Source organism: Monodelphis domestica, chromosome 7, assembly GCF_027887165.1.
Source record: "Monodelphis domestica isolate mMonDom1 chromosome 7, mMonDom1.pri, whole genome shotgun sequence".
Taxonomy (NCBI): Eukaryota; Metazoa; Chordata; class Mammalia; order Didelphimorphia; family Didelphidae; genus Monodelphis; species Monodelphis domestica.
This window is the reverse complement of record NC_077233.1, coordinates 193555080-193581639: the sequence shown is the minus strand read 5'-3', so window position 1 is coordinate 193581639 and position 26560 is coordinate 193555080. Positions and strand designations below refer to the sequence as shown.

The 26560-nt window shown below is 36.4% G+C and overlaps 1 long non-coding RNA gene across 1 annotated transcript; it reads left to right on the top strand.

Moving 5' to 3' along the window:
* Positions 1 to 1466: 1466 nt before the first annotated feature.
* Positions 1467 to 26560, top strand: LOC130455574 (uncharacterized). Its single transcript, XR_008913649.1, has 2 exons — positions 1467 to 8839; positions 23739 to 26560. It is a non-coding gene; the product is annotated as an uncharacterized LOC130455574 (long non-coding RNA).

Here is a 26560-nt window from a genome sequence, read left to right as displayed (position 1 = left end):
TATACACACACACACACACACACACACACACACACACACACACACACACACACACACACACACACACAATTTAATCCTTAAAACTTGATGAGGAACAGTCTCCTGATTGGTGGAGATCAATGCCCAGTGACTACTTACATGTAGAGTGGGGTGGAGTTGGCAACATTGGGAAAGAGGAGAGAGGTTGAGGTGCTCCTGGCTTCCAGTTTTGAGAGAGAAGGTGGAAGATGTCAACTCCACTTTAGACTACTGAAGGAAAAGACTAGGAAGATGGTGACATAAGAAGAGCTGTCAGTCTCTATCATTTCCCTACCCCTAGTTTGCTAAACTAAAGATTTTGTGGAATTTCTCTCTGATTTATAATTCTCCTATATATATTTTCTTTGGTTTTTGTTTGCTATTGAATTAGATAAATGGATTTCTTTCATAATTCCTATGTGTATTCATTGTTGAACTGGGATTTGATGGGAAGGGAGTCAAATCTTAAACATAAAGTTTGGAGTTCTTCAATAATGAAATAGTAATCAGAAATTAGCTTGAACCTGAAAACTATATTCCCCCCACAAAATATATATAAAGGAGCAGATAGATATAATTCTATCCCATCACTCCCTATCTCTGAGGAGAGCAGAATGGTTTAGCATCTGACCCCAACTTTTTACTAACCCTCCTGATAGGAACTATAGACTCCCTTGGAGAAGGATGAAGGAAAAAGAAGCTAGAGATGTAAATTCTGTCTCTCTTTGATCTACAGGATACCTCCCTGCTATGTATGGAGGGACTGCCCTTACAACTATAAAAAGGAATTCTTTATTCCTTTTTTAATTTAATAGAGGACCTGTAAATCCTCTTACCATAAAGATGTATAGAGATTAACCAGCCCACAGTGACAGGAAGGAGAAATCATAGAGACAGGAAGGAGGATCCATAGAGACAGGAAGTGAGGTAGGAGAAGGGTATAAAAGGGGGCAGCAGCAGTTGGTTGGTCTATCAGTTGTTGATAGTTGGGGGAAGTTGGCTGCTGGGAGTGTGTTTGGTTGGTGGTTGGCATTTAGTTGCTAGAATACAAAAAGTGGGCCTGAGCCTTGAGAGGGCTTTTTGGTTTTATTCTTTAGAGGGCTTTTTTGGCTTTTGGTTTGGGCTATTAGGGTTTTTTTTCTTTTCTTGGACATTTTTGGAAGGTGGCTGATCTTTGTTGACAGACCTAATTGGGGTTGGATTAAATACTGATTGGGTTGGTTTTGATTGGGCTGGGCTGAATTGGAACTTTGTGGAGTGGTTGTTATTAGTGGGAATTATAAGCAATTATAGGCAGATATAGGCAGTTTTATGTAGTAATTGTAGGTAGTTATAGGTAATTATAGGATAACTAGTATAGACATTAGGAAATTTTCTTTCTCTACCTCTTTCCTATATTTCTCTCCTTTACTACATTTGTTTTACTATATTCTTTTACTATCTCTATTTTAATTAAACTAAATTGTTAATTGTTAAAAGCTGCTAGAAATTTTCCTTTCTCTGGCTTAAACGGATAATATTAATTTACAACTCTACTATATTCTCATTAAAACTTAAATTATTAAAATCTGCTCTTATTTTGTCAAAACCCCTATTTTAACCATTACACAACATATACCTATGAGTGTATATATACACATAATCTATATATGTCTATATATACATGCATAATGTATATGTATACTCATCTATCTATATATACACCTCTAACTATACATATTCATATGTACACATGCCATATATATACATCTATATACATATACCCATGTATACATATAATATTTATATTATATATAGATACACTGAGACATTATTTTTCAATGCTTTTCTAGCTGCAAGTTATAATCTAAACAATATATTTTTTATTCACTTTCCCCCAATATGTGGTTAAATTCCTTTGCCCAGGGTTACACATCTAGAAAGTTTCTAGGTCCAGATTTGACTTCAGAAAGATCAATCTTTTTGACTCCAGTCACAGCATTCTATTCACTGTGTGATCTAGCTGCCCACTAAGAACTAGGCACAATTCTCTCCACTTAGGGGCATTTGGTGGATAGGAAACTATCTTCTATTTGCACTCATTGTAGGATATCCCTCACCACACTGGCAGATACCTTTTTGCTAAGCACAATCTCCTTGTTTTATGTTTCATTTGAAGGAAATACAGAGCATGACACTGAATACCCTTATCTCTGTTGCATCTTTCCTGGAATCTTAGGAGTCATGGATTTAATGTGGAAAAGGACCTTGGAAGTCATGTAGCCCAATACCTTAATTTATAGATGAGGAAACTTAGGTCTACTTACCCAAGACACATAGACAGTAAATGGGATTTAAACCCAGTCCACTGACTTCAATCCAGTCTTCCTTCCTTTTGTATTACTTAATATATGAATGAGAGACACCATGTTTGAGTAAAGTCTTTATAATAGAAATGAAACAAGGCAGTGAATAGAGCACTGGGCCCAGAGTCTGGGAGGCCTGAGATTAAATTCAGTCTCAGATATTTACTGTGTAACCTTGGGAAAGTTGCTTAACCTCTCTTTTGCTCAGTTTCCTTATTTGTAAAATGGGAATTATGCCATCATCTACCTTCCAGGGTTGTGAACATCATATGAGATAATACTTAAAAATTGTAACGTGCTTAGCCTAGTGTCTGGCTAGCAAATGCTATATAAATGATAACTATGATTATTTTGTTCAAGGTTAAATCGGAATAAAGATTTGACCTATGGTTTAAAGGAAGATTCTCTCATATATATCTTGAAAATCTATCCAATTACCTTTAAAATTCTTACTTGTAGTATTCTTATGTATACATATTACACATAACTATATCTTTATGTCTGTCTATCTGTGTATCTATCTATCTATCTATCTATCTATCTATCTATCTATCTATCTATCTATCTATCTACTTTTCTAGACATCCTCTTCTTGGTTCCCATTAATGTTTGTGTAGAACTTCTGGGAGTCAGATGGTAGAGTCCAAATGTTGTAGTTTCACTCTGATCACAAATGAGAACAAAACAAAACAAAATACCATATAAGGACTGGTGTAGCTATTCCATTTCATGTTTATTGTCCTTTTTCCAGTTTTATCCATAAATGTTTTTGGAATGATCTGGCCTCACTAGACCTCATGCCAAAATCTTTGTGAGACTATTTTCATTTCAGCTGCTTTTTGCTGATATGTGAAGCAATGGTGCTTGTAATCTTACATCCTTTCCTCCATAATGTTTTGCAAATTAGCTTGTACTCTTTAACAGGTGGTGCTTTTGGCTCTCATGTCTTTTGCCACTTGATAGGGAGATCGAGTGTCGCTTGGCTGAGGCAGTTTGGGGAGACTCTTTTGGCTTTCTCTGTTTTGGTGACTGTTCATGGTTTAGTTAAACTTTTAAAAAGAAAATGTAATAGAATCTCTTTCTTCTTTAGTCCATTTCCTAATTTCTTTTTTCAGTCAAAAGAGTATATAAATGGGTCAGGTAAGAGTGATGAGTTGCATATAGCATTGTCTTTTCATCTGCATCTTTTCATCTTTGAATCTAGCATTCATATTGACCTTTGCTCTAACCCACTGATAATATACACAGATAGCTGATTCTGAAATGACAGCTAAATCCACAACTAGCCATTTTGTGTCTTAAAGGCATAGTCAATTTTATTTGTTGATACCACTGAGAACTTGCCATGATCAAAGACTTCCAGAGCTTTTAATGAAGAAAATGTTTTTTAAGTGTAAGTCTTTCATCTGCGCAGAATACTTGACTCACTGTCTATGAGGAGCAAAAGCACAGTTACAAGCCTGAAGAATTTACAAGCTATTGTTCTCTGTCATTGTATGTGTGTGTGTGAAACTATGTTTTCTTACATATAGAAGTAATGGCAGCTATAATTTTTATTATCTTTCCCTGAGTACACCCTTGAATGGAACTCACCAAGTGTCAAAGCGTATGTTGATGAGTCTGGAGCATTTTGTCATTTTTTTGATAGAATTTATGTTCTTTTTTGTCTTTTACAACAGATGTTGAAGTCTAAGCTACCATCATCTTCACTATTGACTAGGCTGCTTATACTCTTCAGCACTGAAATGGACATAGCTAAAAGTTCTATGACATGGTGTTTCTTCTTGCTTTAAGGTTCACAATAAGATCAGTCTTTTCCATTATTTACTTCTCCAAAGGCAACCTCTGAGTCATTTTGTCCATTTAGGTGTAATTTCTTTTTGTTTCTGTTTTCACATGTAGAGAAGACTTAAATGTGAACATACTTCAGTTCTTCTGCCAATTTGGTCATTGGAGGTCCAAAGGTACAACAGTTAGATTAACATTTATAGATAGACTAAGAACTGTGTGATTCTCTTTCTTCTCTCTAATCCTCTGGCATTGCTATAGAAGTAACACACACACACACACACACACACACACACACACACACACACACACACATATACCAGAGGGCAATTAAAAAAAATCCATTTCATGGATTGCTATAGCCAAAATAATTCATCATTTGGTGGCCAATTCTTTGGTCATTGACCTTTGGGCACTTAGTTAGGCTGATTCTCAGACTGGAGATATAATCTATTATTGCTAGATCCAAAATCAAAACTCATCCAGCTTAATAGGATCTGTTATCACATGTGCTCTTCTGGCATAGCTGTTGAGAACTAAATCACATGGATACCATGATTAGATACTGGAATCATATTTTTGGGAGGAATAAGACTATATCTATGGGATAGTTTTAAAATCCAAATTTTGGTTGGATATTTTAGATAATATTTTAGAGAAAATCATCATCAAACAAACCAGCATCACCATAATAGGGAAAAGTATTGAGCTAAGATTCTTAATATATTGATTTATATATAAATGGGCATCCAGGTGGAACAGGTTCAAATCTGACAGATACTTACTACCTGTTGTGACACTGGATACATTGCTTACCCTCAGTTCTCTCAACTGTAAAATGAACTGGAGAAGGAAATGGTGAACCACTCTATTATCTTTGCCAAGAAAACTCCAGATGGGTCATGAAAAGTCAGACACCACTGAAAACAATTGAACAACAATTACAACAAAGACACATATGAATATATTGGTGTTTTCTTATACCACCAGCATGGTATGGTATTATAGATGTTGTCTCTGGAATTAAAGGGCATCTGATATCTATTACCCATGTAATCCTGGGCAAACTCCATCAGATCTCTGAATCTCAGCATATTTATTTGTATTATGAAGGGATTGAACCAGATGGACCCTAAAGTCCCTTGTAACTCAGAATTTAACTTAAGAGGACTTTGTAAATAAATGTCAGTTGTTATAATTAGGGCTACCCAAAGATTAGTTAAGTTGCTCTATTTTTAATAAGGGAACTTGTCATATTTTCATTTAAATGTTTTTAGTCATTTCTTTTGACAATTATTATCTGATATTTCATGATTCTGATTCTCTCTCTCTCCTTCTATATCACCCTCCCAAGGCAGTAAATAGTCTGATAATAGGTGGTGTTGTCATGCAACATATTTCTATATTCTTCCTGCTGTGAAAGAAGACCCATATCACATATTCAATAAAAACACTCAGGAAGGAAATAAGTTTAAAAATGGCATGCTTTGATTTGCAGTCAGACTCCAATAGCTCCTTCTTTGTCTGTGTATAGCATTTTTCGTCATGAGTCCATTGGAACTTTGCTTTGCTGATAATATCTTAGTCCTTTAGTTGATCATTATACAATATTTGTTACAGTACACAGTGTTCTTTTGGTTCTGCTCACTTCATGTTGTATCAGTTCATAGGAATCTTTCCAAATTTTTTCTGAACTCATCCTGTTCATTATTTCATATGGCTCATTAGTGTTCTATTATACCTATATGCCACAACTTGTTAGCCATTCTATAATGGATGTCATTCCCTAATTTTCCAATCCTTTGCCTACAAAAAGAGCTGCTAAAAGTATTTTTTACAAGTAGGTTCTTTCTCCCATGTTTGATCTCTTTGGGATATTTTGAGACCCGGTAGTGGTATTGCTGGGCCAAAAAGTATGCATGGTTTTATGGCCCTTTGGGTGTAGTTCCATATTGCTCTCCAGAATGATTGTATCAGTTTACAATTCTACCAACAGTGCATCCCATCCAACATTTATCATTTTCCTTTTTGGTCATCTTAGTCAATCCAATAGGTGTGAGATGGTAGCTCAGAGTTGTTTAAATTTGCATTTCCTTAATCAATTGTGATTTGGTGGGAGCAGCTAGGTGTCTCAATGGATTGAGAGATGGGAAGTACTGGGTTCAAAATAGGGCTGAGACACTTCCTAACTGTGAGACCCTCAGTAAGTCAGGTAATCCCCATTGCCTAGACCTTACCAATTGTTTGCCTTGGAACTAATACATGGTATTGATAACAAGACAGGATGTAAGGGTTTAAAAATAATGATTTGGAATATTTTTTTTCATAGGACTAAAGATAGTTTTAATTTCTTCAACTGATAACTGCCTCTTCATATTCTTTGACCATTTATTAATTGGGGAATGCTTTGTATTCTTATAAATTTGACTCAGCTTTCTAAATATTTGTCAGAGACTTTTGCTAAACGTTTTTAGTTATTTTTTGGGAAAATGTTCAATGAAAGATCACATGCCAAAAAGAGGATAACTTAGGGGAAAACAACTTAAGTATAACAGCAGAAAAAAATTTTAATTGGAATCCCTCTCCATTTTGCCTTGAACAATAGATGTGTTTTGATTAACCTTCAATTTTTTTTCCCTGAGAACAAGAAAACTTATCTTTCCTTAGTGCTTTATTCTAAAGGGAGGTGATTATAATTTTTCAATGGTCAGATATCAAATTCATTTTTAAGAAGCAAAATGAATGTTAAACAGTATTAATGAAAGCAAAGGGGAAAGATTGTTGACAATGGAGTGAAGTATTATTTACCTTTCCTGCTAAGAACTTGTTGGGACTTTCATTGGGAAGGTACATAAAACACTTACTTTACTTGTAATTTGAGCTTGGAAAATTGCACTAAGTTAAGTGTTCTGAGTGCCATAGGCATTTCAAAATCATAGTTCGGAGAAAGAAAAGAAAGCAGCATACAAGTACCCCCACTGAGCAAATGGACAACATGTCAGAGTTGAGGATTGCAGGGCTCCATGTGAATTAAGCTGACCCCAAAGGGGGTCGAGAGACAAGAATAGGCCCCTTTATTGTATTGTTTTGACACAGAAGCAGTGACATTCCTCAGGCCCCTTCCACAGAACAACCCGGTGCAAAATACATCTGTGTTCCTCTTACTTGCAGAACTGGATTATATCAACCACACTACTTTTAGGCTTATCTGATGGCAAATGAAAATTGATATGAGTCGGGAGGTAAAATGAAAACAACTTAGTTACCAAATAACCATTCCTTACTACGTCCTAGTTTTTAAATACTTACAGTTTCTACTAAAGCTGTGTGTGTGCATTCATAAATTTATGTATATGCCAGCATATTCAGTAAACCTCCTAAAAGACATGAATGCTCATGAAATATATAAAATTCTCATGAAATATATAAAAATCAGCAAGTGTGTATTTAAGCACCTGCTATGAGAAAGTCACTCCACTTCTGGGGAGCATGTAATGTAAAGGCTCAGCTCTGCAGCTGTAGGCGTGAAGCCTGGTCTGGATGGAGACCAGCTATGCAAGCTTTAGAAAATCACACGATGATTTTTTTTGTGTTAATTTTCTCCCTTGTAATATGGGACTAATAATATTTTCAATGAGAATAGAAAATTATTGGGAAGAAAGTGCTTTGCAAATCTCGATATTACTCTTACTAAAGGGCTATGTGGAGTTGTGGAGCTAGTGCTGGGTTTGGATTCCAAGGTGCTGCTTCAAAGTTTGGCTCTGTCCATGACTATCTTGGTGACTGTGGGCAAGTTGCCTTACTCCCATCAATTGTTAAATGAAGCTCTGGATAAGCTGACATTGAGAGTTTTGTTCAGTACTATTTATGATGGTTGTGGTTGAGATATTTCAGTCATGTCTGACTTTTCATGACCCCAGTTTGGGTTTTTCTTGGTAGAGATACTTGATGGGTTTGGCATTTTTTTCTCAGCTCATTTTATAGATGAGATACTGAGGCAAAGAGAAGTTAAGTGACTTACCCAGGGTCATACAGCTACCAAGTATCTGAGGCTAGATTTGAAGTTATGAAAATAACACTTCCTGATTTCAAGGCCATTGCTCTTTGCACTGTGTTACCTACCTGAACTTACAATGAATTTAATGATTTTATAGTGCTTAGCAGCTAGAGGGCTGGGCCTAGAGTCAGGAAGACCTAAGTTCAAATCTAGCCTCAGACACTCACTGACTTTGTGAACCTGGGCAAGTCACTTAAGCTCTGTTTGCCTTAATCTACCTGAAAAGGAAATGGCAAACCACTTCAGGAGCTTTGCCAAGAAAACTCCATGGACTGTATGATCTATGGAGTCATGAAGGGTCAGAAACAACTGAACAAAATGCTTAGTACTGTGCCTGGCATATAATAAATGCTTAATAAATGATTATTGTTTGACTAAGGATAGGAACTGGAATGATGATGATGATGATAGCGCATAATGATAATATTATTTCATTTGATTCTCACAAGAACCCTGGCTTTATTAATACCCCATTTCAGAGGCTTCTGGGTAATCATGGCTGCAATCTAGATGCCACACGCTTCCTCTTCCCAGCACTGAACGAAATAGACTACATCAAAGGAGCATAAAAATCACCTTTGGAGGAACAGAAGGAGACCCCAGTACTCCCCAGTACCCCACAGAGGTGAAGGTATGTGGGGTTTGAACATTTCCACACTACAATAAGGAGGAAAAGCTTGCACAGAAATGTGAACTGAGCCGCCCTTCCCCCCCCCCCAAATCCCCCACCAAACCAGAGTGAGCTACCAGAGAGCTCACTGGGACAGCGAGTGAGTGGGGAACGTCTCTGTCTGGGGGGGGGGGCACTCCAGGGTCCTTGGGATCTGGGGACTGCCAGGAAAAAAAGTCTCAGGGCGGTTTCACAGGAGAATCCTGCACTGAGCACAGGGGCCCAGGGAACTGTACTCGTGGAGGTTGCACTGAGCATCTGGGTAGAGCTAAACACCAGGGGTGGACCACAGGCTGATTATCTGGGTGGAGCTGAACACCTGGGCAGTTTGTCTGTGATCAGGGGCCCAGCACTCTAAGAAACCTCAGAGGCTGGGAAGAACTAGTCTGAGGCAACCTAAATTCACAGAAAACCCGCCCATATTACCCAGACCCCCAGACCAAAAAGGAAAGGGGAATAAAACCACCAAAGGGATGGCTCACATGGCCAAAAATCAAGCCTCCAGGAAGAAAGGGAAAAAGGTGACTATTGAAAACTTTTATGGTGGGAGTACCCAAGGAAAAGAAGAGAATGAGGATGAAATCCCAAAAAAAATCAGAACATGCCTCCCAAAATGGAAACTATCAACAAGCTCTGGAAGATCTCAAACTGGAACTTATCCGAAAGATAGAAACCTGGAAAGAAAAATGGGAGAAAGAGATCAGCAGTCTGACAGATAAGACTGCTCAATTGGAAAAAGAGCTCAAAGCATCCAATAGAAGGGCAGACAAAACTGAAAAGCAAAACCAGTCCCTAACGACCAGAATTAAGCAACTCAAAGATAGTGAGATCATAAAACAGCAAGAATCAATAAAGCAAACCCAAAAAATTAATGAATTAGAAGAAAACATAAAATATCTCACTGAAAAGGTCACAGACTTGGAAAACAGAGGGAGAAGAGACAACCTCCGAATTATCGGTCTCCCAGAAAAAACAGAGATAAACAATAAACTCGATGTTATTCTACAGGAGATTATAAAAGAAAATTGCCCACACATTCTGGAGCAAGGGGGCAAAATAGAAATAGAAAGGGTTCATAGAACACCCTCTATACTAAATCCCCAAAAGACAACGCCTAGGAATGTAATTGCCAAATTCAAGAGCTTCCAAGAAAAGGAGAAAATCCTACAAGAAGCCAAGAAGAGGAGCTTCAGATATAAGGGGGCTCCCATAAGGATCACACATGACTTAGCGGCTAACACACTAAGAGACCACAAAGCATGGAACACGATATTTAGAAAGGCAAGAAAGCTGGGTCTCCAACCAAGAATCAACTACCCAGCAAAACTGACTATATACTTCCAGGGGAAAGTATGGGCATTCAACAAAATAGAAGATTTCCAAGCATTTGCTAAGAAAAGACCAGAACTTAGTGGAAAATATGATATCCAAGCACAGAAAGCAAGAGAAACATGAAAAGGTAAATATGAAAGAAAGGGAAAAGGAAATAAATCTTATATTTTTCTTTAAATCAAACTCTCTTCTATAAGGACTACATTTACATCAAATTATATATATATTAATATGTGGGGAAAATGTTTTGTGTAACTCTCAAAAATTGTAGCATCATAAGAGAAGTTAGAAGAAACATGCATAGGGAAAGATTGGGGCATTAAGAAGATTTGGGGAAAGTGGGGGCAAAGAAAGGAAAAGGGAGGGGGGAACCATCAATAACACTAAGATTTGCTTCAAGAAATAGGGGGGGGGACTTAATAGAATAATCTTTCCCATATAAAGATACACATGGGAAGGGGAGGAAGAGAGCGTGAAGTGGAATTACTTAAACCTTACTCTCAGTGAAATCAAATCTGAGAGGGAAGAACATCTAGATCCAGTGGGATCCTGAATTCTATCTTATCCAACAGGGCAAGAAAGAAAGGAAAATTAAGGAGGGGGAGGGAGGGAGTATAAAAAGGGAGGGAAGGAGAGGGGGAGGGGGGAGCATAAAAAGGGAGGGGCTAGAAAGGGAAGCATCTCAAGGGAGGGGACTAGGGGGACTGACCTAAAGTAAATCACTGGTTCAAAAGGAGATAGCTAAAGAAGAAAGGTCAGAACTAGGGGAAGATATCAAAATGCCAGCAAAGCCACAAATGACAATCATAACTTTGAAAGTGAATGGGATGGACTCACCCATAAAACATAGACAAATAGCAGATTGGATTAGAACCCAAAACCCTACCATTTGTTGTCTTCAAGAAACACATATGAGGCGGGTTGACACTCAAAAGGTTAGAATTAAAGGTTGGAGTAAGACCTTTTGGGCTTCAACTGATAGAAAGAAGGCAGGAGTTGCAATCATGATATCTGACAAAGCCAAAGCAAAAATTGACCTGATCAAAAGGGATAGGGAAGGTAAATATATTCTGTTAAAAGGGAGTATAGACAATGAGGAAATGTCACTAATCAACATGTATACATCAAATGGTATAGCATCCAAATTTTTAATAGATAAACTAGGAGAATTGAAGGAGGAAATAGACAGTAAAACCATATTAGTGGGAGACTTGAACCAACCACTATCAAATTTAGATAAATCAAACCAAAAAATAAATAAGAAAGAGGTAAAAGAGGTGAATAAAATCTTAGAAAAATTAGAGTTAATAGACATATGGAGAAAAATAAATAGGGACAAAAAGGAATACATCTTCTTTTCAGCACCTTCTTTTCAGAACATGGCACATTCACAAAAATAGATCATACACTAGGTCACAGAAACATGGCAAAATAAAACAAAATAAAAAAAACAGACAAAATAGACAAAGTACTGGTTAATCTAATTAAAAAAAGGAAAGAAGAAAGGCAAATTAACAGCATCAAGGATGAAAAGGGGGAATCTCACCTCCAATGAAGAGGAAATTAAGGCAATCATTAAAAACTACTTTGGCCAACTATATGGCAATAAATATACCAACCTAGGTGATATGGATGAATATTTACAAAAATATAAATTGCCTAGACTAACAGAAGAAGAAATAGATTTCTTAAATAATCCCATATCAGAGGAAGAAATCCAACATGCCATCAAAGAACTTTCTAAGAAAAAATCCCCAGTGCCTGGCGGATTCACCAGTGAATTCTATCAAACATTCAAAGAACAGCTAACTCCAATACTATACAAACTATTTGACATAATAAGCAAAGAGGGAATTCTACCAAACTCCTTTTATGACACAAACATGGTACTAATTCCAAAGCCAGGCAGGCCAAAAACAGAGAAAGAAAATTATAGATCGATCTCCCTAATGAATATAGATGCAAAAATCTTAAATAGGATACTAGCAAAAAGACTCCAGCAAGTGATCAGAAGAATCATTCACCATGATCAAGTAGGATTCATACCAGGGATGCAGGGCTGGTTCAATATTAGGAAAACCATCCACATAATTGACCACATCAACAAGCAAACCAACAAGAACCACATGATTATCTCAATAGACACAGAAAAAGCCTTTGATAAAATACAACACCCATTCCTGTTAAAAACACTAGAAAGCATAGGAGTAGAAGGATCGTTCCTAAAAATAATAAACAGTATATATCTAAAACCGTCAACTAATATCATCTGCAATGGGGATAAACTAAATCCATTCCCATTAAGATCAGGAGTGAAACAAGGATGCCCATTATCACCTCTATTATTTGACATTGTATTAGAAACACTATCAGTAGCAATTAGAGAAGAAAAAGAAATTGAAGGTATTAATACCCTCATTTCACAGTTGAGGAAACTGAGGCAAAAAATGATTAGCTCAAGGTAGCACCTGCTGGACCTTGGTTTCACTGGTGTAGAGAACTCCAAGGTGAAGAAATTTCCCCTTCCAAAGACGAAAGAGTTGCCCAGAGTGACTTACTCAGATTGGGGCAGAGGGGGTTACATAGTCAGTATGTGGTAGAGGAAGGGACATAGTCAGTATGTGGTAGAGGAAAGATTCAATCCCAGAGCTTCCTGAGTTTGAGACCTAGTCTTTATCCACTCTAACACTCTGTCTTGATTGAGTGATACCTTCTATTTTTATGATGCTTTCAGGTTGTTCCACATACAATAATCCTATAACACAAGTAGGGTGAAGAGTATTATCTGATCTATACAGATGAGAATGTTGATGCTTAGAAAGTTGATGTCATTTCCCCAAGGTCATATATATATATATAGGAAATGCCAGGCTGGGAGGTTTGATTCTTTTCTGCTCATTGTAATTTCTAGTCTAGACCATGTTTGCCTTCACATATATATCTTATAAATAACATGTAATATATAACTCCATTTATTATATGAGATAATGGTGGAAAGGTAAGGTAATATCAGCTTGTGGAACCTTGAATACCTGTCTGAAGAGAAACATTCATTGGCAGGAACATTCAATTAGCATTGGCAGCCTTGGGTTGAGTTGTGCTCCTGGGTTTGTTTCTCTGGAGCAGCAGATCCAAGGAGCTGAGAAGGGAGAAGGAAGCTAGATACAGAAATGAATATTCACATCAGAGAGATCAGTGATGCTCTTTCAGAAAGCAAGGTATAGGGAGGTTTGATGAGCTGGCTGTTGGTCTTACCCTATTTATATCCCCTAAACTTTAGCTTCATGCATTGACTTGCAATGATATGTTGTCATAATCCCATGCCAAATGCACTCTACTCTGCCTTGACTCCTATTTCCTGTCAAGGCTTAGGACTCCAATTACTCTTGTAATAATCATCTAAGTTGGGTGTAGCTTCATACAATAGAAAGAATACTGGACTTGGCATCAGGAGAGAATTAAGTTCTCATCCAACCTCCAACAATTTTAGCTATGTGACAAAATCAGGATTTTAACTAAGATTCTGTGACTCTAAATAATTTAGTACTGGTAAACCAGATACCAGAGCCTCAGTTTCCTTATCTGTAAAATCCAAATAATGACTTATGGGCTTCTCAAATACTATGGCACACACAAAGTGCTTTTTAAACCTTAGAATGCTAATTGAATATTATTGTTATAATCATAACAATATGATTGGAAGGGAATGGCATGAATGGGGAATGAATGAGGATATAAGGTCATTGTGAAAAAAAAAACCAATGCAACTTGATGACTGTGAGAGATGAGAAAGAGGTTACATAGTTCACAGAAAATATCAATTAATTGTGCCACTGAAAGAAAAAGTGAAGCTAGAAAGAGAAACTTTTAGGGGGAACATGGTGAGTTATGTTTTGGGCATGTTGATTTTTAGATGCCAATGGGTTACCCAGTAGAGATGTCCATTAAGTAATTGAAGATTTTTTTAAATGAATGAGGGACTTCTGGGTAAACATGGTGGCAGTCTAAAAGTAGGACTTTTCTTTCCACAGCATCTACCAATATAGACTACCTCAAAAGGCGAAAAAAACCAAATTCATATGAATGAAGGGACTCTACAGTAGGGCACAATATTGAAGGTACGTGAGATTTGGGCATTTCCATACCATAAGGGAGTGAAAAAGCTTCCACCAAAATGTGAGCTGATCTACTCTCCCCCACCCCACCTACGGAGCCAAAGTCAGAGCCAGTGTGTGCTAGAATCAGTGAGTAAGCGAGGGACACCTCTAAAGTGAATGAGGGGCACCTCTCAGTCCTTGGCATCTGACTAAGACCACCAAAGACCTACACCTGAGAGCACTAAACCTGAAACCCCAGCAGGCTGAAGAGTTCAGACCATGGGAGATAGAACAGAGAAGGGCAGAAAACAGAAGAAGCTGTAGAGACTCAAGAGCTGGCCTCAGTCAAAATCTTTGCTCCTTAGCTCCATACACAGAGAGCCTGCCCTCATTCAGATTTCTGACTGAAAAGGGAAGGAAAAACCACCATAGTGATGGAAAACAGTGCACAGGAATAACTTCTCAACACCAAGAAAAACAAGAAGAAGGGGTTGAACCTGGAAAATTTTTAAGGAGGAAAAACAAAGGCTACAGTGGAAATAAAAGAGGAAATACAAATAAATTCGCCAAAACCTTCCAAAAAAAATTGGAAATTGTCCACAGGCTCTTGATGAATTTAAATTGGAGCTTACCAAAAAGAAGGAAGCCTTCTGGCAAGATAAGTGGGAAATAGTTCAAAAAGAAAATTAACAGCTTAAAGGACAAGAACTCCCAATTGGAAAAACAGCTGAAAGCCACAAAAAGTAGGATAGACCAAACCAAAAAGGAAAAACAGCCTGTAAGGACCAGAATTAGGCAATTGGAAGCCAATGATCTTGTAAAATAGCAAGAATTAATAAAGCAAAGTCAAAAGACTGACAAAATAGAAGAAAACATAAAATATCTCACTGAGAAGATGACAGATCAAGAAAACAGGTCACAAAGAGGCAATTTGAGAATCATTGGTCTACCTGAAAACCCAGAAATAAACGGAAATCTTGACTTAATACTACAAGAAATTATCCAAGAAAACTGCCCTGATGTTCTTGAATAAGGGAGCAAAATAGACATTGAAAGAGCTCATAGAACACCCTCTAAACTAAGTCCTCAGAAGACAACCCCCAGGAATGTAATTGCCAAATTCAAGAGCTTCCAAGCTAAAGAGAAAATTTTACAAGAAGCCAAAAAGAGACAATTCAGATATCAAGGAGCACCAATCAGGATTACATAAGATCTGGTAGCTTTCACATTAAAGGACTGCAAGGTTTGGAATACAATATTCAGAAAGGCAAGAGAATTAGGTCTTCAACCAAGGATCACCTACCCATCAAAACTAACTATATACTTCCAGGGGAAAGTATGAGCATTCAACAAAATAGAAGATTTCCAAGTATTTGTAAAGAAAAGACCAGAACTAAGTGGAAAGTTTGATATCCAAGCACAGAAAGCAAGAGAAACATGAAAAGGTAAATAAGAAAGAGAAGGAAAATGGGGAAAATGCTTTTTTTAAAATTTAAACTTTCTTCTTTAAGGGCTTCAATAAGATCAAATTGTTTATATTAATATATAGAAAAATGTTATTTGTAACTCTCAAAAATTGTATTCATTATTATAGTAATTAGAAAAATCACTCATAGGAAAATATTGGGGCATTAGGGGCTATAAGATGATATGCAAAAAAAAGGAAAAGGGAGGGAGGAATGAAAGATGGCACCAAGAGATACTTGAAGAAATAAGTTAAATAGGATTATCTTTATCAGACAAAGAGACACATGGGAAGGGGAGGAGAAGAATACTATTATAAGAAGGAGAGGAAGAGAGTGCTACTAGGTAATACTTAAACCTTACTCTCAGTGAAATCAGTTCTGAGAGGGAAGAGCATCTAGATCCATTGGGGGTATTGAATTCTATCTTACCCTACAGGGAAATTCAAAAGGGAAAATTAAGGAGGATAGGGGTAGGAGGAGTACAAAAAAGGAAGGAAAGAGAAGGGGGAGGGAACTTAATAGACCACCCCCCAAATAAGAAGGGAACAAAAAGGGAGGGGGCAGAAAGGGAAACATATTAAGGGTGGGGATTACGGTGATTGATTAAAATCAAACCACTGGTTTAAAACGATATAGCAAAAGAAGAAAGGACAGAAATAGGAAAGGATATACCAAAATCCTACCATTTGTTGTCTACAAAAAATACACATGAGGCGGGTAGATGCTCAAAAGGTTAGAATTAAAGAATGGAGCAAAATTTATTGGGCCTTAACTGAGAGAAAGAAAGCAGGAGTTACAAACACTATATCTGACAAAGCAAAGTAAAAATAGATCAGATTAAAAGGGATAGGGAAGGTAAATACATCCTGATAAAAGGCAGTATAGACAATGAGGAAATATCAGTAATCAACATGTATGCACCAAATGGTATAGCATCCAAATTTCTAAAGGATAAACTCATGGAGTTGAAGGAGGAAATAGATAGTAAAACTATACTAGTGGGAGACCTGAACTTACCATTATCAAATCTAGATAAATCAAACCAAAAAATAAATGAGAAAGAGGTAAGAGATGTAAATGAAATCTTAGAAAAATTATATTTAGTAGATATGTGGAGAAAAATAAATAGGGACAAAAGGAATACACCTTTTTTTAGCAGAGCGTGGAACATTCACAAAGATTGACCATGTACTAGGTCATAAAAACATGGCAAACAAATGCAGAAAAGCAGAAATAATAAATGCAACCTTTTCAGATCATAATGCAATAAAATAATAATCAATAAGGATACATGGAGAGCCAAATCAAAAATTAGTTGGAAATTAAATAAAATGATTCTAAAATATTGGTTAGTTAAAGAACAAATCATAGAAACAATTAATAATTTCATTGAATAAAATGACAATGGTGAGACATCATTTCAAAATCTATGGGATACAGCCAAAGCAGCACTCAGGGGGAAATTTATATCCTTGAGTTCATATATTAACAAAGTAGGGAGAGCAGAGGTCAATGAATTGGACATTTTCAAAAAACTTGAAAGCAAACAAATTAAAAACCCCCAGATGAAAACTAAATTAGAGATTCTAAAAATTAAGGGAGTAATTAACTAAATTGAAAGTGAAAGAACTATTGAATTAATAAATAAGACTAGAAACTGGTACTTTGAAAAAAAAAACAAATAAAATAGACAGTGTACTGGTCAATCTAATTAAAAAAAGGAAAGAAGAACACCAAATTGACAGTATCCAAGATGAAAAGGGAGACCTCACCTCTAATGAAGAGGAAATTAAGTCACAACTATTTTGCCAATTAGATGGCAACAAATATGGCAATCTAGGTGATATGGATGAATATTTACAAAAATATAAATTGCCTAGATTAACAGAGGAAGAAATAAAATTCTTAAATAATCCCATATCAGGAAAAGAAATTGAACAAGCCATCAAAGAACTCCATAAGAAAAATTCCCCAGGCCCTGATGGATTCACAAATGAATACTATCAAACATTCAAAGAACAACTAATCCCTATACTATACAAATTATTTGACATAATAAGCAAAGAGGGAATTCTACCAAATTGCTTTATGACACAAATATGGTACTGATTCCAAAGCCAGGCAGGTCAAAAACAGAGAAAGAAAACTATAGACCAATCTCCTTAATGAACATAGATGCAAAAATCTTAAATAGAATACTAGCAAAAAGACTCCAACAAGTGATCACGAGGGTTATTCATTATGATCAGGTGGGATTTATACCAGGAATGCAAGGATGGTTCAATATTAGGAAAACCATCCACATAATTGACCATATTAACAAGCAAGCAAGCAAAAATCACATGATTATCTCAATAGATACAGAAAAAGCCTTTGACAAAATGCACCATTCATTCCTATTGAAAACACTAGAAAGCATAGGAATAGAAGGGCCTTTCCTGAAAATAATAAACAGTATTTATCTAAAAACTCAGCAAACATCATCTACAATGGGGATAAACCAGAAGCCTTCCCAATAAGTTCAGGAGTGAAACAAGGATGCCCATTATCACTAACATTGTCCTAGAAACACTAGCAGTAGCAATCAGAGAAGGAAAAGAAATTGAAGGTATTAAAATTGGCAATGAGTAGACCAAGTTATCATATCACTCTTTGTGGATGATATGATGGTATACATAAAGAATCCTAGAGAATCAACCAAAAAGCTAATCGAAATAATCAACAACTTTAGCAAAATTGCAGGATGCAAAATAAATCTGCATAAGTCAACAGCATTTCTATATATCTCCAACACATCTCAGCAGCAAGAATTAGAAAGAGAAATTCCAGTTAAAATCACCCTAAAGAATATAAAATACTTAGCAATCTATCTGCCAAGACAAACACAGGAACTATATGAACACAACTACAAAACACTTTCTACACAATTAAAACTAGATCTACACAATTGGATAAACATTAACTGCTCATGGGTAGGACAAGAGCTACCATAATAAAAATGACCATCCTACCCAATCTTATTTATTTATTTAGTGCCATACCCATTGAACTATCAAAAATCTTTTTTATTGAATTAGAAAAAAACCATAACAAAGTTCATTTGGAAGAATAAAAGATATACAGGGAAATAATGAAAAAAATGCGAAGAAAGGTGGCCTTGCAGAACCAGATCTCAAAGTATACTATAAAGCAGTCATCATCAAAACAATATGGTACTGGCTAAGAGATAGAAAGGAGGATCAGTGGAATAGACTTGGGGTAAGTGACCTCAGCAAGACAGTCTATGATAAACCCAAACATCACAGCTTTTGGGACCAATATCCACTATTTGATAAAAAATGCTGGGAAAATTTGAAGATCGTATGGGAGAGATTGGGGTTGGATCAACATCTCACACCCTACATCAAGATAAACTCAGAATGGGTGAATGACCTGAATATAAAGAAGGAAACTATAAGTAAATTAGGTGAACACAGAATAGTATAAATGTCAGATCTTTGGGAATGGAAAGACTTTAAGACCAAGCAAGAATTAGAAAAAATCACAAAATCTAAAATAAATAATTTTGATTACATTAAATTAAAAAGTTTTTATACAAACAAAACCAATGCAACCAAAATTAGAAGGGAAATAACAAATTGGGAAGCAATCTTCATAACAAAAACCTCTGACAAAGGTCTAATTACTCAGATTTATAAAGAGCTAAATCAATTGTACAAAGAATTAAGCCATTCACCAATTGATAAATGGACAAGGGACATGAGTAGGAAATTTTCAGATAAAGAAATCAAAAGTATTAATAAGCACAGGAAAAAGTGTTCTAAATCCCTTATAATCAGAGAGATGCAAATCAAAACAACTCTGAGGTATTGCCTCACACTTAGCAGATTGGCTAACATGACAGCAAAGGAAAGTAATGAATGCTGGAGGGGATGTGGCAAAATTGGGACATTAATGCATTGCTGGTGGACTTGTGAATTGATACAGCCATTCTGGAAGGCAATTTGGAACTATGCCCTAAGGGCGCTAAAAGACTTTCTGCCCTTTGATCCAGCCATAGTACTGCTGGGTTCATACCCCAAAGAGATAATAAGGAAAAATACCTATACAAGAATATTGATAGCTGTGCTCCTTGTGATGGCCAAAAATTGGAAAATGAGGGGATGCCCTTCAGTTGGGGGATGACTGAACAAATCATAGTATATGTTGGTGGTGGAATACTATCATGTTCAAAGGAATAATAAACTGGAGCAATTCCATGTGAACTGGAATGACCTCCAGGAACTGATGCAGAGTGAAAGGAGAAGAACCAGGAGAACATTGTATACAGAGACTGATACACTGTGCTACCATCAAATTTAATGGACTTCTCCATTAATGGCAATGCAATGATCCAGGACAATTCTAAAGGAGTTATGAGAAAAAATGCCATCCACATTCAGAGGATGATCTGTGGGAGTAGAAATACAGAAGATAAACGACAGCTTGAATACATGGGTCAAGGGGATATAGACTCTAAATGATCATCCTAGTGCAAAAAATCAACAATATGGAAATAGGTTCTGATCAAGAACACATGTAAAACACAGTGGAATTGTGTGTTAACTACTGGAAGGGGTGGGGGAGGTGAGGGAAACAATATGATTCTTGTAACCAAGAAATAATGTTCTAAATTGACTAAATAAAATTTTCAAAAAAAGTTAAATAATCAAAGAAATGAATGAAAAGCAAGGATGTGTGGGTAAATTTTAAATAATTGGCTCTCCAGAAAAAAACGTGCAAATATCATACTTCTCCATTATTAGCATTTTATCTATCACTTTCTATAGTCTTGGAAATCAATAAAACAATAAATAATTTTCTGATTTCCAAGGAGAAAATGCTCATACTGAAAATTTAACAATCAGCTCTTGCAAGCCAGTTCAAATCACATAAAGCAGGATTTCCAAGAGTTGTGAAATCCTAGAATTGGAAGGAACTTCAGAAATTACCTGTTCTTATCTATATTTGAGTTATCTACAACACAGAAGTAATCTAATCCACATTTGGACAGTTCCAAATTTACCTTTCTGTGGCTTCCTTTAATTGCTTCTGGTTCTAGCCACTGAAGCAAAAAAACAAAAAACAAAAAACCAACATCAATTCCTTTTCCACATCTGCTCAGAAGTAGAAAATTATGTCATAGTAAGGAATGAAACTGGCAGTTGAGATAGAGAAAGAAGAGAGTTGAGAAAAGAACCTTGGGAACACCCATTGAAGGAAGGAGAGACTAAAAAAAAAAACAGGTGAGAAGAAATAATTAAATTAGAAGGAAATTCAGGAGTGTGTATCATGTTAGAATTCAGGGGAGAGCAAGTGATGGCAAGTGATCAATAGTCAAATACAACAGAGGTGGAAAAGAATATGAAGTTAGAAAATCTCACTGATTTGCTTTGGAAATAATCCATGTCCATGGAAAAAGAAGTTTCAGTAGGATAGGTATTGAGGACATAGAAAGGGAAGGGGGTACAGAAATAGACAGAGAGACAGACAGCGAGAGAAAGAGAGGCAGAAACAGAGACAAAGAGACAGACAGAAAGACAGAGTGAGGAGTTGAGGAAGAATGGTTGGATGAGGCATAATGGTTCATGGAAAAGATTTATTTATTTTTTTAGGATTAGAGAAATCTAATCATCCTTGTAGACAAATAAAAAAAAAAACAACTGATGGAGAGGGAGAGATTTTATAAGTACCTGCCCACAAATACACATATGTAAATGGATATAAATATGTAAATGATATATAAAGACATACATATATGGTACCACCCTATATTCTTTGTTGTTTGTCTAGTATTTTCTTCTTAGTCATATTTGTTTATTGAAATCATGCCTTTACCATAGTGACTTGGATAAATTTGAGTAACTGAATAAAAGAATTGAGCTGTTGGTATGCAGCAGAGTAAACAAAAAGCTAGGGCATTAGCTGACAGATTTGAATACTTTGTGCCTGTCTCTACTGTGCCTTTTGATTTAGTATCAAAGGCCTATAAAGCATCTGTTGCAATGTTTGGAAAACAAACTCTGCAGCCATACTTATTCTTCTGCTACAACTTGATTTCCTTGTAGGAATGGTCAGTTCAGAAAAATCCATATTTTTTGGATTAAATTTAATTTTCATACAAATTACTTGCACCATTTGCCTTGGGGCTTGTCTTCTTCAAACCCCAATAAGTTCCAAGGCTATGATAATATTGGAACATCCACAGGGTAGAAAATGTGCTTGCTTTGTTTCCACCTATTCATAGCTTTCTGGCTAAGATTTCCAAGGATGGTGGTGTCAATCTAAGTTGAAGAATCGAATTTATTAGATCAGAAACAACTGAAAAACAGGGCTTTTCCCCCTCCTTTCAAAACTTATTATCCAAGAAATTATTAAATTTTAGCTCCAAAAATGGGAATAAGAAAGAAACCACACAGACACACAGGAAAAATTAGCAAAGCTTGTCTTTCATTTATAAAGCTGTTAGCAAAAAGACAAGACCAGTGAAGCTTTAGTGACTTCATGTCCAGGATTCAGGATGTAATTGTCCAATCTCTGACTGAGTAAAACCACATTTAGAGCATTGCCTTGGGCAACTCATTTTAGAAAGGATACTGATGAATTGGAGAACTTTCAGAATAGGGAAAATAGGATCATGCCACATGAACATTGATTGAAGAAAATGATGCTATTATGTTTATAGAAGAGAAGACTTGGGGTACCACACATAATATTACACAAAATATTGTCTTTACTCTCAGATACTTGATGTTGGGTGGAAGACATGGGTGAAATGGATTTAAATTTGTTTGTTTCCAGACTGGATTCCCCATCTTCCTATATAGCAGCCACTCACAGACCAGTCTAACAATGATCAGTATGGAAGCTTTAACCTGTTTGATTTTTCTGATCAGTACCAATTCTCTCTTTCTTAGGCATCCCACAGGTCCTTTGCTCCCAAAGGCTTGATATATTGGTGTCAGATTTAATGTAGTCATTTGATTGTCTCTAGCAATTTGCAGTTCAGAATTCCTGAAGTCATGCATTCCATGAGTCTTAAATACCTGGCAAAAGAGATTATCACTGTAAGCTACCCTGCTAAGATGGAATAGACTTTAAAGAATAATTGACAGCTTTTGATTTTACATTGTTATTTTAGTTTTTTGAATGAATTGCTTTTATAAAACAGAACCCAAATTATAAATTAGGAGTTGCATTTGGGGTACTTTACTAAGGAACAATTTGTGTCAACTGTATACATTTTGAGAATTCTTGGCTCTTAATTCTGTTGCCATAGGCATTAGAATACAGTAATGCACAGATAGTTCTGCCTATTGAGAAATAAACCTGCAGCACTGACCTATCTCAGTTGTTAACTTGCCTTACCAAGATACTTGGTATAAAGTCTTTAATGGAAGAAAATGGTAAAAGTAAAAAATAATTCATGGGAATAAAAAAAAATCAATGAAATGAGCCAGTAATAAAAGCTATGGCTTTATATCTATGTAAAAACACAAAATATGGGCAGCAAAAAAAGTAAACTATATCTCCCAGTATAGGGATTCTTAAACTTATTTTGTGTTAAGGTCTACGTTGGCTGTTTAGAAAAACCTATGGAATTTTAAGAATAGTGTTTATGAAGGCCTAAAATAAAATTTATAGGGCTCCAAAGGAAATGAATTATATGAAGATTGTAACCCCTCCTTCCACACTTTAGTAAACTCATCATGAATTACTATCACCCTCCCTAACAAATCATTAACCTGGTAGCCAACCTTTTGTTACTGAAACTTAAAAATTTAGCTAGCCTTGTTCCTTGGATGGCAGACAAGTTTGTTTTTTGTCCTTCATTTCCAGAGGCCCAAAGACATCTTGACTTGTACTTGAATTAGTTTTAAGTGAGGCAGAGTTTCACAAAATTGTCAATCTCATTCTTTCTTCCAGAGTCATCAAAGTCCAGTGGCAAGACAAAAGTCAAGATGACTGGCAATGGCTCGGAATGCAGTGGATAGCCTTGAATTCTTCAGTGTCTGACCAACCTCTAAGTGCTCCACCACCTTCATGGCTATTAGAGCTAATTGTTTTTAGCCTCCTATTCTGCCAGGGGAAGTCTTCACATAGTTGGTATGGGCATCCCCTAATTCACCAATGAATTTGTGGCTCATTAGTTACACTCAACCTGGATTAGCCAAGATGGTTTACTAGGCTGTGCCTGCTGCTCATGCTATAGCTGGCAGATATGTAGTTTCCCAAAGAACTTTTATTTGAATTCTTTTCAGCATGATAAAACTCATTAGAATTTATATCTCATTGGCATAGCCTTTAAGAATCCTAGATCACCTCCATGCCACCATGAGGTACCAGAGTAGAGGATTCTCAAAATAATCGTAGCTCCATCCCCTCTTTTTCTTGCATTAGTTCCCTTGTTTATATTCACTTTCAAGGTGATTGAATGTGCTATCTTTACCCAGAACCATTATTTTTCATCCATCCATCTTCCTCATCAATTCTAGTCCCATTTCTGTCCTCAGAGCTCCTCTGTTTTCTGTTGTGTCTATTGACTTCATTTGAGCAAAATCAAATGACTGCCTCTCTTTCTCTTTCTCTATATATGTACATATATAAATATACATGTGTGCATATATTTATATGTTGGCACAGACTTCAACTCTCTTGGATATTGGCAATATACAAATCTGATCATTTAAGAAAAAAAGTCTACCATTATATATTTTGAAGCCTCATCCTCTAAAATGTTGCCAACTAAAATCAGGAGACTTTGTTCCGGACTCTGTTCTTTTCCACATTTTGCTTCAATTATTCCACTGTTGCTCACTGTCATTACTATTTCCTGCATTAGAAATTCATGAGTCTTGATTTTCCTGGCTCTGTTTGGCAGTGAGAGAGGGTCAGTGGCTCTCTGTTTCATACATATTGTATTACCAGCAGGGCTACAGAGAAGCCATGCGTTGATAGCAGTTGGTCCAGTGGAAGAGCATGGTGGTTAGAATAGGCTGGAACCATGCTATTCTTTGAAGTTCAAGAGTGGTTCAGCTTTGATGACCAATGGATGACAATTATGAATGCTGAGCAGCCTTACATGATGCCAGCCTGAAGCTATGCTTTGAAAAGGAATTTATAGAATGTTCTCATGGAATTGGCATTACCCAAGCCAAGAAAGAATGCAAACTAGAGTATAATGACTTAATTGAATGTTTTCCAGAGGGAGAAAATACTAAGATACTTGGAAATAGTTATGAAGCAGACAGAGAAGTTAATGATGGAAGGAAGGCTACTCTTCCAGCTCATCACTCAGGAAAAGAAGAGGCTAGATCTTGAGCAGCCGGTAATGACACTGAGCAATTTCATTCTTTTTGTTGGGATGAAAGCAGAGTCCATTTGGCACTAAGAATGAGTTTTTCTTAGAACAAAAATTTCTTTCCAAAAGGTTAAAAAAACAGAGCACACATTTATCCTTTTATCTTGCCCTGGTTCTTTCAGTCATTAGGACATCCAAAGTGGACCATTCTGTGTCATAGATTGGCCTCTAATAAATGTTTTATAATTCTGTAGGTATCTGAAAATGCTCATTTAAGGAAGTAAACCTTTGGAGTTGTAGCGCTCTCTATTACAAATATTGTGGGATATTTTGATCCCTCACTTCTGCCTATTGGAAGCCCAGTCCTTTCAAAGCTCAACTCAAATATCAGTTTCTTAATTGAAGTCTTTCCTGATGGCCGCTCCCTAGCTTTTAGTGCCCTCATCATCAAATTGTCTTGTATATATTTTGCACAAACTTATATGTATACAACACATTTTGGCTTTGTATTTTCATTGTTTGTCACAGTTCCTGACAGTAACTGATTAATAAATATTTGTTGATTTTTGACAGTAATATTTCATAGGGCAGGAATTCACATGCTGTTATCCAACTTTCTCTCTGATGCTCCACAGTTCTTACCTGGGAGTCCCTTGTAAGGACACAGTGTGGTATAGTTACTCATCATGCTGTCAAGAATAAAGGTTTTGGAGTCAGGGGAGTGAGGCTCCGCATGCTACTTAATACCTAAGGAAACCTTGGCACTTTGGACAAATCATTTAGATTTTGTGAGCCTCCGTTTCCTCATTTTAAAAATAAAGACATTTGGATGGGGTGATCTTCAAGGTCTCAGTCTTATGGTTGAAGCAGCTAGTCAGCACAGTAGAGAATCTGATGGACCTAGAGTTAGAGACCCAAATCCAAATGCAGCCTCAGGCACTTACTGGCTGTGTGACCTTACAGAAGTCACAACCTTTTGGTCTCAGTTTCCTCATCTGTAAAATATAGATAATAGTTACATTTCTCTCAGGGTTGTTATGAGGTTAAAATGGGAATATAATGTAAATTATTTTGTACTCCTTAAGTATATTAAATATATACACTTACAATATATTAATAGTATATTGTAGTTATTATTGGCATACTTTCTTTTCCCAGGGTGGCCACTTTCTTTGTCATAAACTAAGAATGTTAGTGTCAGAAGGAATTCTAGGGATCCTCTAGGGAAGCGGAGGCCCAAGAATATTAAGTGAACCAGAGCGAGGGACTAGAACTCCTTTTCTTCTATTATCAGCATTTCTCTTTCTGCTAGACCAGATTGAATTAATTTCATTTGTGCCTCTGTGTCAGCTCTTTTAGAGTAGAAATTATTCAATTGCTTGTATTTGTATCCTTGGCACCTAATAGGGGAACCATATAATAGGTACTTTAATAAATGCTTATTGAT